Here is a 16,290-nt window from a genome sequence, read left to right on the forward strand (position 1 = left end):
TATCAGTGCAGCTTAGCAATTGGCCTGCCTTCTACTCGCCCACCATCTCCCCATGAAAAACTCACAAGTCAAAACCCTTTAGTGAGTTATCAGAGCTGAGTTATCAGGGCTATAGCCACTCATAGGGAGCATTTCAACCAACCCTTCTGAAAATCTTACAAGTGAATGCCAAATACCACAGACACTCAAGCCATATCAAACTAGCTTTTCAGAGGCCTAAGTGGAACCATCAGGCAACTAAGCTCAGTTCTAAATTCAGACAGCAGCCTGAGCTGAGTCCCTCTTAGGAGGTCACAAATCAGTAGGTCTGGAAAGTAATGGCTTAGGCGTTCTGCTAAGTGACATATGCGTGGGTCTCAATTCCTGATCTTCCACCAGCAGGATGAGCCCTCGGCCCCTTAAGTTGGAGGTCCCCCCATATCAAAGGTGAATAATAGAATTATTATCATAATGTAAAGGCAATCACAAATAGCCACATGGGACAGCTGTTCTTAGAACTACAGAGCACAGCACCAAGCATTAGTAATGGTCATCAAAGGCCTCTCCAGACCTTCTCAACCATAACCGTGGACACAGAACACCTGGGGACCTTGTTAAAATACAGATTCTGATGTGCTAGGCCTCAGGTGGGACCAGAAACCTTGCCAGTCATTACTAACTCCCAGATGAGGCTGATGATGACGGCCACCAATCACATTTTGAGAAGCAACACTGTGTCCTAAATTTGTTTGATAAGAATCACTGGGGCACCGGTAAAATATTCAGATAACCCGGCCTCTCTCCTAGTGATCTTGTTTCAGCATGTTTGGGCTAGAGCTTAAAAAGTTTGGGAAAACTAGAGTCTCCTCCTCTACTGTTAGACAAAAATCAACTATCACAGAGAAATGGACTTTAAAAATACAGATTTTTATAAAAAAAGGAAAGGTGGCTCATTAACACATAATATCAAGATATCCAATTCAGCAACCAATTCTGTGTGGTTTTCAAACTAAGTAAGTGACTTTTCCATCAATAACAAAGAACAATTTTTATTCATCACGCTAAAGACCTTTGTGCTCCCACTCAGGCCACCTCTTGGAGGGTGGTGAGACAGCTGGGTTATTAATGAATGCCAATGTGGACCTAAACGCCAGTGGAAAATAATTTTATCCACTAAGAAGTCTTTTTGAACCACTTGATGCCTGTTGTGAATGGTCAGACACCAAGAATCTTGCTTTCTTTGCAAAAAAAAAAAAAAAAAAGTAAAATCAGCAACCACAAAAGCATAGTACTGGACTTGAAAAAGCAACTAAGTGAAACAGACAAAAAATGGATTTTATGTTATTGATAGGACAGGAAACGCAGTATCAATAACTACAGTTGACGAGGTTGTGGCCATCCTGTACCTCGGGTCCTAATTCAATCTCTTCCTTTTCCAGATGGAAAACTGAGGGCAGAAAGCATGAGCTTTTCCAAGGTCATACAAGTAGTCAGAGGACTCAAGTCTTGCCTTTTGGGTCTGTCCCTACGGACCAATACTTAATTCCAGAGTATTCCAGCCTGACCAAAAAGAAAAGCAAAAAACAAGCACCGAACCCTGCATTTTAAAGGGAAAAATGGAGGCAAGAGGGGAGAGTCACACAGGGCCCAACTCATGTGGCTTCTCCATCGGTTGAATTCTTGGGGTTCCAACATTTCCTTCTTAGTTTATAAGAAAGGCATAGATCCTACTATGTGTCATCGCTGTGAATTTAACCCCTTCCGGTAAGCCAAACTTAAACGCATCAAATCCCACAAGTGACGACTCATAGAATTACTAAAATACTAAATAAACAGTGATAGGAACTAACAGATTAACTCAGCAACTGACTCAAATTATTGTGTGGTAAGAAGGCAGCTTCAAGAAGTCTTGAAAAATACTTTTGGCTTAGGGGAGGCAAGACTGGTCAGCAAAAGTTAAAAGTCAGTCTTGAGCCAGTTAAAAAGCTGAATCCTTTTAGTGCCCCTTTACCTCTCCTGCAAAGACATGTGGGTCCGACTCCAGGAGAGTCAAACAACATCGCCAGCCGCACATCCTTCTGTTCTGGAGGAAATGAGTTTCTCGCCAGGGAGAACGCGGTAACACCAAGGGCGAGAAGACTGCAGCACAGGCTCAAGCTGGCCCGGCCGCCCTCCCGCCCAGGACTAGAGCCGGACCCAAGGCGCTGTGATGCTGGCCAGTCAGGCCGCTAACAGGCCGACCAGGCAGTTGCGCTCCTAGGCTCCGTTTCCCGGGGGGAGGCGCACAGGGCCCGCGAGGGAGACTGCTTCCAACTTTCTCGTCCTGCCTTTCACGTCCTCGGACTCCAGCCCAACAACCTGCAAGAGTCTCCCATTCATAACCGCCCCCGCTCGGGCCCGGGCATGGGCGGCGCGGTGCCCAGAGGCCTGATGACACTCCGCGGGGGCAAAAAGGACACCCTTCCCGGCAGGTGACTCTACGGAAAGGAGGCCGCGGAGCCCCGGAGTCTCCGGCGAGCCCCGGCCCACGGCGCCCTTAACGGTCTGGGCGCGTGGACGGCGAGCGGGTCGCGGACCGCAGAAGCGCGCCGGCTGCCCGGAAAAGGTCGCGCCGTCGCGCCGCCCCGCCGCGTAGGCCCGCTCGCGCCCCGCTCCCTCCCGCAGCCCACTGAGCGGCGGTTGTGGGGCTGCGCTCACCGCCGCGCCAGTTGTCCGCGCGTGCTGCTCGGGCTCCGCCGTCGCCGGAGCTGCGGCTTAACACCCACGTCGGCTGCCCTCCGCCCCGCCCTCCCGCGGGGGAGCGCAAGGGCTGCGGCCCCAGGGCCCGGGAGCATCCCTGCGGCGGGGGGCGGGCAGCGCGGGGCTGGCAAGGAGGAAGCGGAAGTCCGCGGCTGAGGCGGCACGCTAGCGCCCTCGCGCGCCCGCGAGCTGGAGGACCTGGAGGACCTGGAGGACAGGGAGCCCGGGCCCCTGGAGTTGCTTCCCTTCCTCCAGGTTCCCGGAGGACTCCTGAGAGGCTCGACCCGAGCTGGAGCTCAACCCCAGCTGGAACTCAGGGCGGGGGATGGGGGTATTGGGAGGACCCGCTGAAGTCTTATGTAAGTTATGGCACATACAGGGGGCAGGAAAAAAAAAAAAGGGACAGCCGATTAAATTCCCACGATGCCCGGGTACTGGGTAGTTTCCAAGGGCAGAGTGTTCTAGAAAAATGCAAATAATTCAGGCTCTCCAAAGAAATTCCAGGCAAATACCGACAGCTGCTGTCTTAGAAAATCATACAGATCATACAGGGAGCTCGGATGGAAACCCACAAAAACAGGCAAAACACTTTCAGGCTATCAGGGATTCTAACTCACCACTGAGTATTCCATCCCCACCTCCCAGTTTATATGTCCCCTTAAAAGATTCTCTGTGCAGTATATGGTATCTAGCCATATTTGTGTCCATTGCCAATGTAATAGCTTCTAAGTAATTGTGGGGCAGGGGGGAGAGGGTCTCAATGTACTTTAACCTTTTTTTAAAATTTACATGAGAATTAAAAATGTCTTCTTTCCAGTATCCAAATATTTGCCACTCTGAGAAAATAAAATCCGGGGCGGGGGGAGGGGGAATGACAAACAAAAATAGAAGTCGCCACTCTGGCCACATCTCTCCCAAGGACCTGCCACAAAAACATAGGTAAAATAAAATTAAAATTCTGATAATCACCAATGAAGGGATTCATACTTGACACCGACACCGATTTTGGAATTTCTGGAAAAAAAGTACCAGCCATAAGAACTGTCGCATTAGTCCTACACTCCTTTTTCAGTCTTCGCAAATATGCTTATCAATTTTGCTGCATTAATTCCCCTACTCATTTTTAATTCTCTTACCTCGTGCTCCCTTCCCCAAATACATATTCGGAAATTGTCACTCCACTGTAAAACAAGGTTTTCTTTAAGGTAATTTCAGTAACAAACTGAAATTAGCCTCACCAAGATGCCATTCTTTAAGTCAAATGTGAGTATGCAGCAAGAAAACATCTGTCATCTCTGTGCCAAGGACTCTGTAGGATTTAAATCACTCACCTCAAAAATGTGAATTTTAAAATAAAAAAACTTTTTAAAAGTACGGTCAGTTCATAGGCCAAATTTAAAAAAAGGCATTCCAAACCAAGTATCTGAGATATATAAAACAATTTAAAATTTTCTTTAAGTATCAAGTCTTATTGTTGAAGCATTCTTTTAACCCAGGTGTTCCAAATAATGTCAAAACAAAAAACAAGAGTCAACTTAAAACTGCCATTAAAAGCGGGGAGGGGAAGTGGAACCACAGCTCACAATACTACTTCCCAAGCTCTAGAAAGCATTCTAGATGGTGGGAGGGCGGGGGAGGGGGACAGGTGATGGAAATGAAGTTTCACTATTTTTTTTTAAATTTTATTTATTTATTTCACAGAGAGAGATCACAAGCAGGCAGAGAGGCAGGCAGAGAGAGAGAGAGAGGAGGAAGCAAGTTCTCCGCTGAGCAGAGAGCCCGATGCGGGACTGGATCCCAGGACCCAAAGATCATGACCTGAGCCGAAGGCAGAGGCTTAACCCACTGAGCCACCCAGGCGCCCCGAAGTTTCACTATTTATAAATACTGTACATGGTTTAAAAGATCCCAGGTTTTCCAAAAGTCTTAGCTTCCACTTTGAGTGTAACCTTATGACAGTTATGGCCAATAACAAAGCAAGTGTGAAACAGATGTAACATACCATCCCTACAAACACAAAATGCACATCCCACAAATACAAACAGTGTCTAAGGAACTAGAAGCTCATGAACTCTTTATCAGCTTTTCAACTATTCTGTCCTATGCAAATGACTTACAAAATCTCTGGCAGGCCCCAGGAAGTTAAAGCACAAGAAACTGTATTTAATTAAAGATTCAGTCTAATTCCCAGTAGTAAATCACAGGAAATATTTAGTTCCAATCCAGCCTCTCCTCTGTTCTAAAAGTTAGGTTTGGGTTGATTTGCATTTTAGAATTCGATTTCTTTTTAAAGCTAAACGTCATAGTAAAATGTGTCCCTTTTATGAATCTTTAAAAACAGATGAGTCTTTCAAATCTGAGAAACTTGGTTTTAACAAGTAACTCATTTTTATGAAAACTCTAACCAGAAGACTAGCTATGAATTAGAATACTTAAGATTGTTTCTTTTCTTCTTAAAATATCCTTTTACTCAAAGTGAAAATGCACTTGCTGCAATCTGACTTGCACCAACGGACTCTTATTACACCTGAAACATTTACTCACTTGAGAACAGCAGCCTCCTCCCTCCCAAAGCCCCACTTGGTTTCCACTGGGAGCTGTCACTGGGCCTCCAATTCTGAACAGATAGTAACAATTCTTACTATCACTTCATGGATCATCTAGCTATAATAAGTATATTTTTAAAGAAAAAATTATAATTCCATTTAGGTAAAAAAGAATTATAACAAGAAAGAACCTAATTTAAAAAGTTTGGGGGTTTGATTTGTCCTTAATATCTATTTTTTTTAAAAGCACTTAATCTGGGGCGCCTGGGTGGCTCAGTGGGTTAAGCCTCTGTCTTCAGCTCAGGTCATGATCTCAGGGTCCTGGGATCCAGTCCCGCATCAGGCTCTCTGCTCAGCAGGGAACCTGCTTCCCTTCCTCTCTCTCTGCCTGCCTCTCTGCCTACTTGTGATCTCTCTCTGTCAAATAAATAAAATCTTTAAAAAAAAAAAAGCACTTAATCTTAAAAGGCTAGGTTATACTCCTAGTTTAAGAAGAATACTGATTTAAGGCCCTATGAGAGGCAAAACTAAATATAATCCCCAAACACTGCCCTTCTCCATCTTTGAAGAAAAGCACTCCAGCAAATTGAAGTAGATTGTATCCATTTCCAAGGACATAAAAGAATGGTGTAAGTACACACGGTACTTTCAATGTCCAAAAAGAAAAAAAAAATTTTTTAATGGCAAATACTTTATAATAAATACCTCAAGCAGGGTTGACAGATGAGCAAGTCAAGTACTTAAACTCCAATGTTAAGTAAAACTGGATCTATATTTTGTGACTTAAAAGAATACATACCAAGCTTTTTGAAACAGTAAAATTGCACGTAATGCCTAGGAATGAAATTGTAAGTGGTACTTTTACTCTAAAACACACATTGGAAAAAATAAAATCCTGGCTCCTTCTCCAAGAACTTCAATAAGATATGAGTAACTTAACCTTTTTGGACACACATTAACCACAAACATGACAACGTATGTAAAACCACCGTGGTGTAACCAACTGCACAGCAAAGATCAATCTTTATTATGCTATACAGTCAGGATAAGGGATGAGGAAGAAGTCCTTAACTTTCCTATCGATCCCTCCACCTGTGACAGTGAGAAACCGTCAGCTTCAGAAGGCCACACGGCGAACGGACCCCCGGTAAGCCTGCCCACAGCCTGTCCTGAGAGCCCCCGGGTCTTTTCCACCCTAAAATAGGGAAGTACCTGTCCCGGCCCTGAGAACCTCTGAGTGTCCTCTCTCTGAAAACCAAAAAAGAACCAGAGGAGCCTCATCTACAGTCCTCTGTTGAAGCAGGACGTCCCCACACATTCCTTTCATGCGCACCTCCACTCCCACTCCCCCTAAACACTTGTCACAAAGACCCCTGCCTCGTCTATACTTCCACGCTCGGTAACACTGAGGTGGCAAAGCGAGAGAGGAGGTACACACATCTCCAACTCTGGTCACCCAGAGCAGCCTCTCCATGCCTAATTAAAGGCCTCGGACCACAGGCGAGGCCAAGTTTGGGGACATTTCCTTGCGTAGAGAAGGGCTGGCCTCGCATCCGCGCAGCCGGGCTGGGAGCTGTGCACCGCCCCGGCGCCCGCGCTGGCCCTTTAAAGGCGCTCTCTTCCTACGCCTGCGGCCCCTCCCTCGCAGTCGCTGCTCCAGCTCCCGCCCCCGCCCCCGCCAAGGGTCGCACTTGAACTTTAGCTCTCTCGGCAGGCGGTGGCCTCCTTTTCGCACGTGTCGGCTGCACTACCTCTGGCTCTGCTCGCGGCCCCCTGCACTCGAGCCACTTCGGATAAAATCAAAACAAAGCAAAATGCACACCGGCCTCCAAAAACTGCGCTGCCTGCCCCCAGGGGCCGGCTGGCGACCTGTCTATCCCCGAATAGCGCCGCCGCGCCCTCCTCCGCCCAGCGCGGCGGAAACAGCTCTGCTGCGCAGCCCCAAGCTGGTGGGACACGCACCGCAGGAGACCCGAGAGGAGCCGCCCTCACCGCCCCCCCCCCCAAGGTCCTGGAGGAAAAGGAGTAGTGGCACGAGTCCCCTCCAGTCGTAGGGGAGCAGACCCCAGTGAACCCCTTCCTGCCCTCACTGGCGAACTTTTCTGCCTTCTCTGATGTCCACTTCTTACCGTACTTTTTTCACTCCTAATTCCCAAGTGAGCCCCCTTCCCCGTCCCGCTCGAACTCCCACTTGAGCGCGCTCACACACACTTATTCCTGTCCTCCGACAGGTCCCAGGCGAGCCCACCACTCACGTCTGCCATTTCCCGCGCTCTCTGCACGCGCCGCCCGCATGCCCTGCACTTTCAGGGCAAGCAAACTTCCACAGTCGCCCCCTCATGTGCCCCACCACGACCTCGGGTGAAGGCAGGGGTCCCCGCGGCCCCCCGCTCCCTGTCCACTCACCTTCCAGCCCACCGAACTGTTGCTGACACCCTTACCCTCGACTTAGGGCACGCTCTTGACCATCCACTGGCAGATCTGCGAGAGCGCGAGCCCCTTCTCCGCTGCTCTCCATGGCCTTGGTGATGAGGTCGGCGTAGGACAGGTTGCCCCATGCGCAGCGCAGGACGAGCTGCTCTTTCGCGGCTGCCCCGCAAGCGGCCCGGCGGCGGCTGGGGTAACTGGCCGGTGCTGAGACAGCGGCCCGAGCGATGACGCGACGGCGCCGGGTGCAGGCAGCCCGCCCCTGGGCTCTGGAAGTCCCCGCACAGACCCCCCCGGTGGGGGCCGCTGCAGTGGCAGGGGACGCTGCAGTGGCAGCGGCAGCCGCCACCGAGCCGGGCGCCTGCGGGAAGTCCCCGGGCTCCTCCAGCAGGCTCAGGTTGCTCACGAAGTCGGCGTTGACAGTGGCCGCCGGGGCCGAGGGCAGGCCCGCGTTGGCGTCGGGGTTCGCGGCGGCGCCGCCCGACGGCGCGGGACTGGAGGTGGCCGAGTTGGACTGGCTAAACTCCGGCCTGGGCAGCGGCCAGGTGCACGAGCGCGGCCCGGCAGCGGCCTTAAGTCCGGGTCGATCTCCACCACCTGGGGCGCTTCGGCCATGGTGACCCCCACCCCTCCCCCAGCCGCGGGAGAGCCGAGGGGTCCAGCGCACCACAAGGGGCCGAGGGGGAGGGAGTGCGAAGAGCCGGTCCGAGATTTGGGGGGGCGAGGTCCGTGCCTCAAGCCGAGGAAAACCGGGAAGAAGGCGCGGCGGAGTGGAAGCGCGAGCCCAGAACTTAACTTCGCGGGTCCATCAACATCTAGACTCTTCCAGGTCCGCTGCACCGGCAGAACTGCAGGCCAGAGTCACCCGGCCGGACAGCTGTCGGCGTCGTACTCCTGCTGACAGGGCCCGCAGACAGAAGGACCGACGGATGCACGCAGTGGGCCGCTACCTCTCCCCGCAGAGCGACCGCGGCGCTACGGCCTGTTGAATGTGGCTGCGGCTCGACTCACGGGATCTGTCGCCGCCCCCGCCCAGGCAGCCAGTGGTCGCCCGCCTGGGCGGGTGCCGGTTTTCCACCGGGAGGCGGCAGTGGTTTGGTGGGGGGTAGTGGGGTGTTTTTCTCTTTGACACTCTCTCTCTCTCAGGCGCGCCAATGTTTGTCTCCTTCCACAAATTCTGTTCCCTCACTTGAAGTGTTAGTAAGAGACAGGAATAACTGAAATATATTTGTAAGTAATTTAAATGACCAACAATAGAGAATGGCTAAAGAAATAATGACTTATCTGTAAGGTAGAAACTTAGGGGATCATTTCAAATAAAGTGGACAAAGCATTTGTAGTGACATTGCAACGATGCTGATGATAACAATACTTAAAAGATTAGAAGGTACTCCTGTCAGCTAAAAATGTTAGCAGTGGTTGTATCTGGGTGATGGATTTATAGATGATCATTATTGGTCTAACACAAACTCTTCCTTTTACAGGTCAGAAAACAGAGACACTAAGAACTTAAATGACTGGCCCAAGGCTGTACAGTTAGTGAAGCACTGGGACCAGAACGAGGACATATTAACATTCGGGCCATAACTGAGGTCTCTCGCATTGCTTCTCATGACAGTACCTTTCCTAACTGGGATTTTCAGACTATTTGATGACATTCAACCTACTTTATTTTATTTATTTATTTATTTAGAATCCACTTTTTTTTTTTTTAAGTAAGCTCTCCACCCAATGTGGGGCTTGAACTGACCACCCAGAGATCAAGAGTTGCATGCTTTGGGGCGCCTGGGTGGCTCAGTGGGTTAAGCCACTGCCTTCAGCTCTGGTCATGATCTCAGGGTCCTGGGATCGAGTCCCACATCGGGCTCTCTGCTCAGCAGGGAGCCTGCTTCTCTCTCTCTCTCTCTCTCTCTCTGCCTGCCTCTCTGTCTACTTGTGATCTCTCTGTCAAATAAACAAAAAAAAAAAAAAAAAAAAGAGTTGCATGCTTTACCAACTGAGCCAACTGCCCCTCAAATTCAACCTATTTTAAACACCAAGTCTTTATCTTTGAGACTATAAAATAACTCTCCCAAACTCCAAACTGTACAAATGTTACCATTAAAATTTTTTCTGACATTAAGAACTCATGGAATTGCCATAAAATTCATGGATAGCACATGAAATCCCAAATTCTTTGAATGTCACAAATCTGAATTTTGCATCCCTGCTTAAACACAATGTGTTTTTCACTATTTTATTTCTGTTTCATGTCATACTAAAACTCTTAACATGCTTCCCAAAAAGGGGGGACATATGTATTAAATAAGAAAATGCTGCCATGTAGAACACAGATGGTAGTACATTTTTGGCAGAAAGGAAGTTTAACGAGGCATTTTACTTATTTACTTGGAAAACTAATATGTATGAATGTTCAAGTTAAGCAGTAAGAATTAATTGCTGTTTACGACAAAATTTTTTTTTCCAAATCCAATCGCCCTATTTCCATACCATTAGTAAGGAAAGGGAGTCAAATGTGATTGGAAAGCAACCCCCAAGAGAGTTGTGACAGCAATAAAAGAATGAAGAAGAAACTGCGTTTCGTTTTATGGTAAATAACCATGTTGCTTGTCATTGGTTGATAAAAATCAGTAACAAGAGGTAATGACTGTGTAGAGTACCTGTGCTTTTAATGATACCTATAGTCACCGACTGTGTCAGTTACGGTGTGAAAACAGGAGGTAAGTTTTATCAAATTTCAGATTTGGCTGACTCACAGGGCCCACCCATCTGCAAAGTCAGCTGTGCCAAAGAGTAAACATAGATGGACAGTGAGTATTTCTGCAGGAAATCAGGTTTCTATTTGGTGGTAAATACAGCCTTTTAAAACACACTGAAATATTTTATGTTCTAAGGTTTAACATTTAAAAATGGAATTTCTAATTAGCTGATCGCTGATATCATGCTGGAGGAAAAATTGATTTGTCTCATAGGATGCCATGTGTGTTTTAAATAATTTTGTGTTTGAACAACAAACTAAAAACAGAACATTTGACAGCTATATTGCACTCTGGAAGAACCCAACCTGGAAAAACTCTTTTCACAGTCCAAGACTAGGCTTGGTGAAATCCCTTCCTCCTGTTTTTCAGGTTTATGTATGATCTGAAACAAAATGTTACATAAATTGACAGATGTAAGTGTTGGGCTGGCAGAAAGAAAGGGCTACTTAAGATAGCGAAAGTTCCCGCCACAAAACCTGTGCTCGAACAGAACAAAGACCCAAGCAGGAATCTGAAAACCCTCCGCCCCGGGCTCCAGTGGATCAATGGGACCCCGACGAGCAGGCGAAATATCCGAATAAGGGAAACTTGCCAAAAGACCCCTGAACTCCCCTCAAGACCCCTTAAAAGCCCCCCTCTCACTGCCTTGGGCGCAACTTCCGCCACTCTGCTTTCCAGAGTAGCGGAACCTCGCCCAAGGGTGCCCACCCTCTCCCGGCGCAACTTTCCTGGCTCCCCTTCTCCTGAACCCTGAAACTTTGCCAGAGAGTGCCTTTAATAAATCTTGCCTTACACCCACTTTGCCTGGTGTTGTGTTTATCTCGCAGGAAAAACTTTACAGTAAGTATATACTTATTTCAAAATGTTTTCAGTTATAAACCATAGATCGCTATTTACCCAGAATCAAACATATACATGAAAGTTATTTCTTTGTGCCCCAGGATTAATAAAAAACAACTACTTTTTCTACTATTATGGACTAAGCATTTTATGGCTGTCATCTGAATTAGCCCTCAAACCACGCAAATAAAGTAGGAGATAGTATGATTCGCATTTTACAGAAATTGAAACTGAGGTACAAAGACCTAAGCAGTTGACACAAGGGCTTACCTTACAAGTTTATCCACTTATGGGAAGACTTGAGCCTACCATTATCAAAATCCAGAGTTTGTCTTCTGTTTAACACTAACTTTCTGCCTCCAACATAAAAAATGTTGGAGATTTTAAAAAGAGAAATAGAAATTAGCCAGAGATTAATTTCATGATTCCATTTTTTTCCCCCAGAAAATTGACTTTTGGACTTTTTCTGGTGGGTCTGGAGGGGGGCGGGGTTACTTGCAGCCAGCTCTGCCTAAAACCAGTTTAGTTTATGTTAAAGAAGAAGCCTAGAGGTAGACCATAAATAACAATAATAATGCTTATATTTGCATTTGTATAATGCAAATGATGTGGGGGATGTCAAGCCATTAACACTTGCTTATTTGAACCTACCATATACAATAAGAGCAACCTGCCCTTCCGGAATGGTTGGCTTATCTGAACTCTTTCCACAGCTCGTCCTATGCTGAAGAAAAGCACGTGAAGACAAATTGAACGGCTAGCTCGAGCTCTCTCCCCACCAAAGAAGGTTATTTGCATTGGATTTTTACCTTAAAGCCTTCCTTCCTATGAGTTTCAGAAGCTTGGGTTTAGATGAGAACACATGAACATCTACTTTACAGTTCAAGGAGGCCTTACTCCTGTAGTATTTAAAACCCAGCTCTATTGCTGAACCTGCTGGGGGCTGGTGAGAGCCTTCAGGTCTCCTTTCTGGAGACAATAAACAAAATTACAAGTCAAACAAATAAAATCCTGTGTTCCCTTCTATTTTGAAGTCAACCTCAAAAGGAATCAGAAGGTGCTACCTCTGCTATCAGAAACATTTTTTAAAGCACCTTTAGAAAACGACTGTGGAGGGGCACCTGGGTGGCTCAGAGGGTTAAGCCTCTTCCTTCAGCTCAGGTCATGATCCCGGGGTCCTGGGATCGAGTCCCGCATCGGGCTCTCTGCTCAGCAGGGAGCCTGCTTCTCTGCCTACTTGTGATTTCTGTCAAATAAATAAAATCTTAAAAAAAGAAAAGAAAATGACTGTTAGGGTACAGAGTCGACCACGCCTCAATTAGAGAACACTCTCGATAATGCAAGTCACACAGCGAGGTTTATCTCCAGCTAGCTGGGGTCCAAGTATCCGCCCGGCACAGCAGGTTTCAACAAGGACCCCGAGCACTCAAAGCCAAGGGTTTATATAGCATTTTCAAGGCACTTCTTCATGGCTACATACAGATCTTGTGCCCACTTTGACAGTTTAACTTTGTTTAACTTTTTGCCACCCCGACGTCACCCTGGCGGTTAAGTGAGATTTAGGTTTAGAAGAATTTTCACCTTAATTACATTTCCTTCTGCCTCAGCCTCCTACAGTTTTATGGTGGGGAGGGCGACCTTTGGCCTTGAGGAACTGAGCCATTTGTCTCTGGAAATTGGGACATTGAAAAGATAGCCCTTTTTGTTGTAAATCACCAGGACATTTGCAAACCAAGGGAGATTCCTGACTTGCAGGATTGTGATCTCTGCAAGTTAACTATTTGTTTTTCTTTAACATCTGGTCTCTGTGGCACCATCGCCTAACTGCCCTGGTGGTATATGATTAAGTTGTTTCTTAGGTTTTAGCTACTTTCTCTTATCTCAAGTTTCGTGCGCCTTGTGGGCTGGTTAGGGACGCTCATTGAAATGACTTCCCAGCCTTCAGGATGGCCATTCTTATGCTAACCCACTCTTACAGTGCAAGGTGCCAGCTTTTGCTTTGCCAAGATGGCTGTACTTATATCAGGGCTAGACTCAAGGTGCGTACAGACTTGTTTTTCTTGGCCTCCACACCTGGAGCTGGTTTCTGGGACTTGTTTTTAAGTCCCCTGGGGGAAGGGGAGCAGGGACAGTAAAATAGGTCCTTACATGTGGAAATGTCTTCATCCCCCCAGTTCTCTTCAGCTAAGGGTTTAGGGTGTGTTCTCTTGCCTTTTGCCTCACAACCCAAGGAAGTATAGGCAACCTCTACAAACCACAGACTACCGGTCAGTATTAGTCGGAAGAACTTATCCGTGGCTACCTTCCTTTCAGCCAGGAACCATTTCAATTGCCAATGAATCACAAAAGGGAAAAATCACTCCTCAGTGCTTTCTAATCTCCAGGAGATGGCCTCGTTTTAGTCAGCCACTGAACTGTCCCCAATCCATCCTGTTGCTGTAGGAGTCTGCAAATTGGAAGATGAAGGCCAGCCTTTGTGTGATAATCAAGTTAGGTCAGTCAATCATCCAAATATATCATCTCTTTTCTTTAATAGGCATATTTCCGAGTTTTGGTCTGAGTTTTCACTTTTCATTATAGACAGGGCCTGGGGAAACATTTCAGGGGGAGCAAGGAGCAGAATGCCTCCTCTTGAATCTGGAAGCCCGCCCGGCTGTGTCCCTGGGGTTGTTTCCAGCCAGGGCTCGAGGGAGTAGGAAACCGCAGAGACATGGATTTGACAGCCTTCTTATCAAGAATGCCACCCTATAAAGAACTTAGCAAACTCAACACCCAAAGAACAAATAATCCAATCAAGAAATGGGCAGAGGACATGAACAGACATTTCTGCAAAGAAGACATCCAGATGGCCAACAGACACATGAAAAAGTGCTCCACATCACTCGGCATCAGGGAAATACAAATCAAAACCACAATGAGATATCACCTCACACCAGTCAGAATGGCTAAAATTAACAAGTCAGGAAATGACAGATGCTGGCGAGGATGCGGAGAAAGGGGAACCCTCCTACACTGTTGGTGGGAATGCAAGCTGGTGCAACCACTCTGGAAAACAGCATGGAGGTTCCTCAAAATGTTGAAAATAGAACTACCCTATGACCCAGCAATTGCACTACTGGGTATTTACCCTAAAGATACAAACGTAGTGATCCGAAGGGGCACGTGCACCCGAATGTTTATAGCAGCAATGTCTACAATAGCCAAACTATGGAAAGAACCTAGATGTCCATCAACAGACAAATGGATAAAGAAGAGGTGGTATATATACACAATGGAATACTATGCAGCCATCAAAAGAAATGAAATCTTGCCATTTGCGACAACGTGGATGGAACTAGAGGGTATCATGCTTAGCGACATAAATCAATCGGAGAAAGACAACTATCATATGATCTCCCTGATATGAGGGAGAGGAGATGCAACATGGGGGGTTAAGGGGGTAGGAGAAGAGTAAATGAAACAAGATGGGATTGGGAGGGAGACAAACCATAAGTGACCTTAATCTCAGAAAACAAACTGAGGGTTGATGGGGGGAGGGGCGTTGGGGGGGTGGTTATGGACATTGGGGAGGGTATGTGCTATGGTGAGTGCTGTGAAATGTGTAAACCTGGCGATTCACAGACCTGTACCCCTGGGGATAAAAATCTATTATATGTTTAAAGATTTTATTTATTTATTTGTCAGAGAGAGAGAGAGGGAGAGAGAGCAAGCACAGGCAGACAGAATGGTAGGCAGAGGCAGAGGGAGAAGCAGACTCCCCGATGAGCAAGGAGCCCGATGTGGGACTCGATCCCAGGACACTGGGATCATGACCTGAGCCGAAGGCAGCTGCTTGACCAACTGAGCCACCCAGGCGTCCCAAAAATCTATTATATGTTTAAAAAAAATAAAATTAATTAAAAAAAAAAAAAAAGAAGAAGAACCGGCTTTTGAAATCGACACTCCCCACCGAAGCTTGCATTCCCCTCAGCTCCATTCCTGCTGCTGCTCCCATGTCAGGATCCAAATCCAGCTCATCCCATGTGTGGAGCAGCTAATTTACCTTTCAGAGAAAGCTCTGTACATCTTGGCAGGGACAGAGCATCAAGCTTACCCCACAAGAGACTAGCTGGGCTGGGGCCCATATTGAAGATAAATCTTCACATATTCAGAGCCATAGGAATTTTTTTTTTCCTGTGCTGTTGGCTTCTTTGTATACTACAAAAATTTGCAAAACAAAGGACAAAAATGCCACAGGCTGGGCTAAATGCCCTGCACATTCTCTAGCTCTGTGGCACAGCCAAAGGGAAGTGCATGGGCTTACTTTTTCCTCTGTTCTCATGGAAATAAACACTCCAAGAAACTGAGTATTTCACTCACTGTTTAAAAAATATAATGGTCATTTACCTCCCACTGTTGGTTGTCTGACCCAGTAGTCAAGGCCCCCATTTAGTCATGGTTATTTGTTAGTTTTCATCTTCTCCGTGAACCACGTTTCTTTCCCTTGCCAGTGTCCTCTATCATCTTCTGGTGAATGAGAAGAGGCAAAGAAGTTGCCAAAAGTCCTTTTTCACTTTGATGAAAGTACTTTTAATGACGTTTAAAAGCAGTGTTTTAGTGCCCCCTACTGGTATTTAATATTAGTAGTCCGTCTGCAAAAAAGGTTCCCTTTTTTAAGAAAAGACAATAAACTCATGGAAAAGTGAAAAAAAAAAGAAAAAAGAAGTCTTTTATAAGACATTTAGAAATTGTTTGATTTTTAAAATATCTTAAGAGTAACAAATACTCCACCATTTTCACCATTGTACATTATGTAGGTGCACTAACATGAAATGTCTTGAATTCTCTATCAGCTCTTTTCTTCTAATATTTAGTTTTGGCTGGGAGGAAAACTTTATCAGTTGTACTTTTGTTTTTTTTTAATTTAATTAATTTGTTTATTTTTAAAAATATTTTATCTATTTATTTGACAGAGAGAGACACAGCAGGAGAGGGAACACAAGCAGTGGGAGAGGGAGAAG

The 16,290-nt window shown here is 46.6% G+C and overlaps 1 protein-coding gene and 1 long non-coding RNA gene across 2 annotated transcripts in view; one reads left to right on the forward strand and one right to left on the reverse strand.

Annotated features, from left to right (window-relative positions):
* LOC125096359 (28S ribosomal protein S31, mitochondrial-like) overlaps positions 1–16,290 on the reverse strand; it is a 764,428-nt gene that overhangs the window by 691,193 nt on the left and 56,945 nt on the right. The gene's annotated exons all lie outside the window — the stretch shown is intronic.
* LOC125096368 (uncharacterized) overlaps positions 3,035–16,290 on the forward strand; it is a 54,096-nt gene continuing 40,840 nt past the window's right edge. Inside the window, exon 1 of the long non-coding RNA XR_007126159.1 lies at positions 3,035–3,077. This is a non-coding gene — a long non-coding RNA (uncharacterized LOC125096368). The remainder of the gene's footprint in view (positions 3,078–16,290) is intronic.

Source organism: Lutra lutra, chromosome 3 (genome assembly GCF_902655055.1).
Source record: "Lutra lutra chromosome 3, mLutLut1.2, whole genome shotgun sequence".
NCBI lineage: Eukaryota > Metazoa > Chordata > Mammalia > Carnivora > Mustelidae > Lutra > Lutra lutra.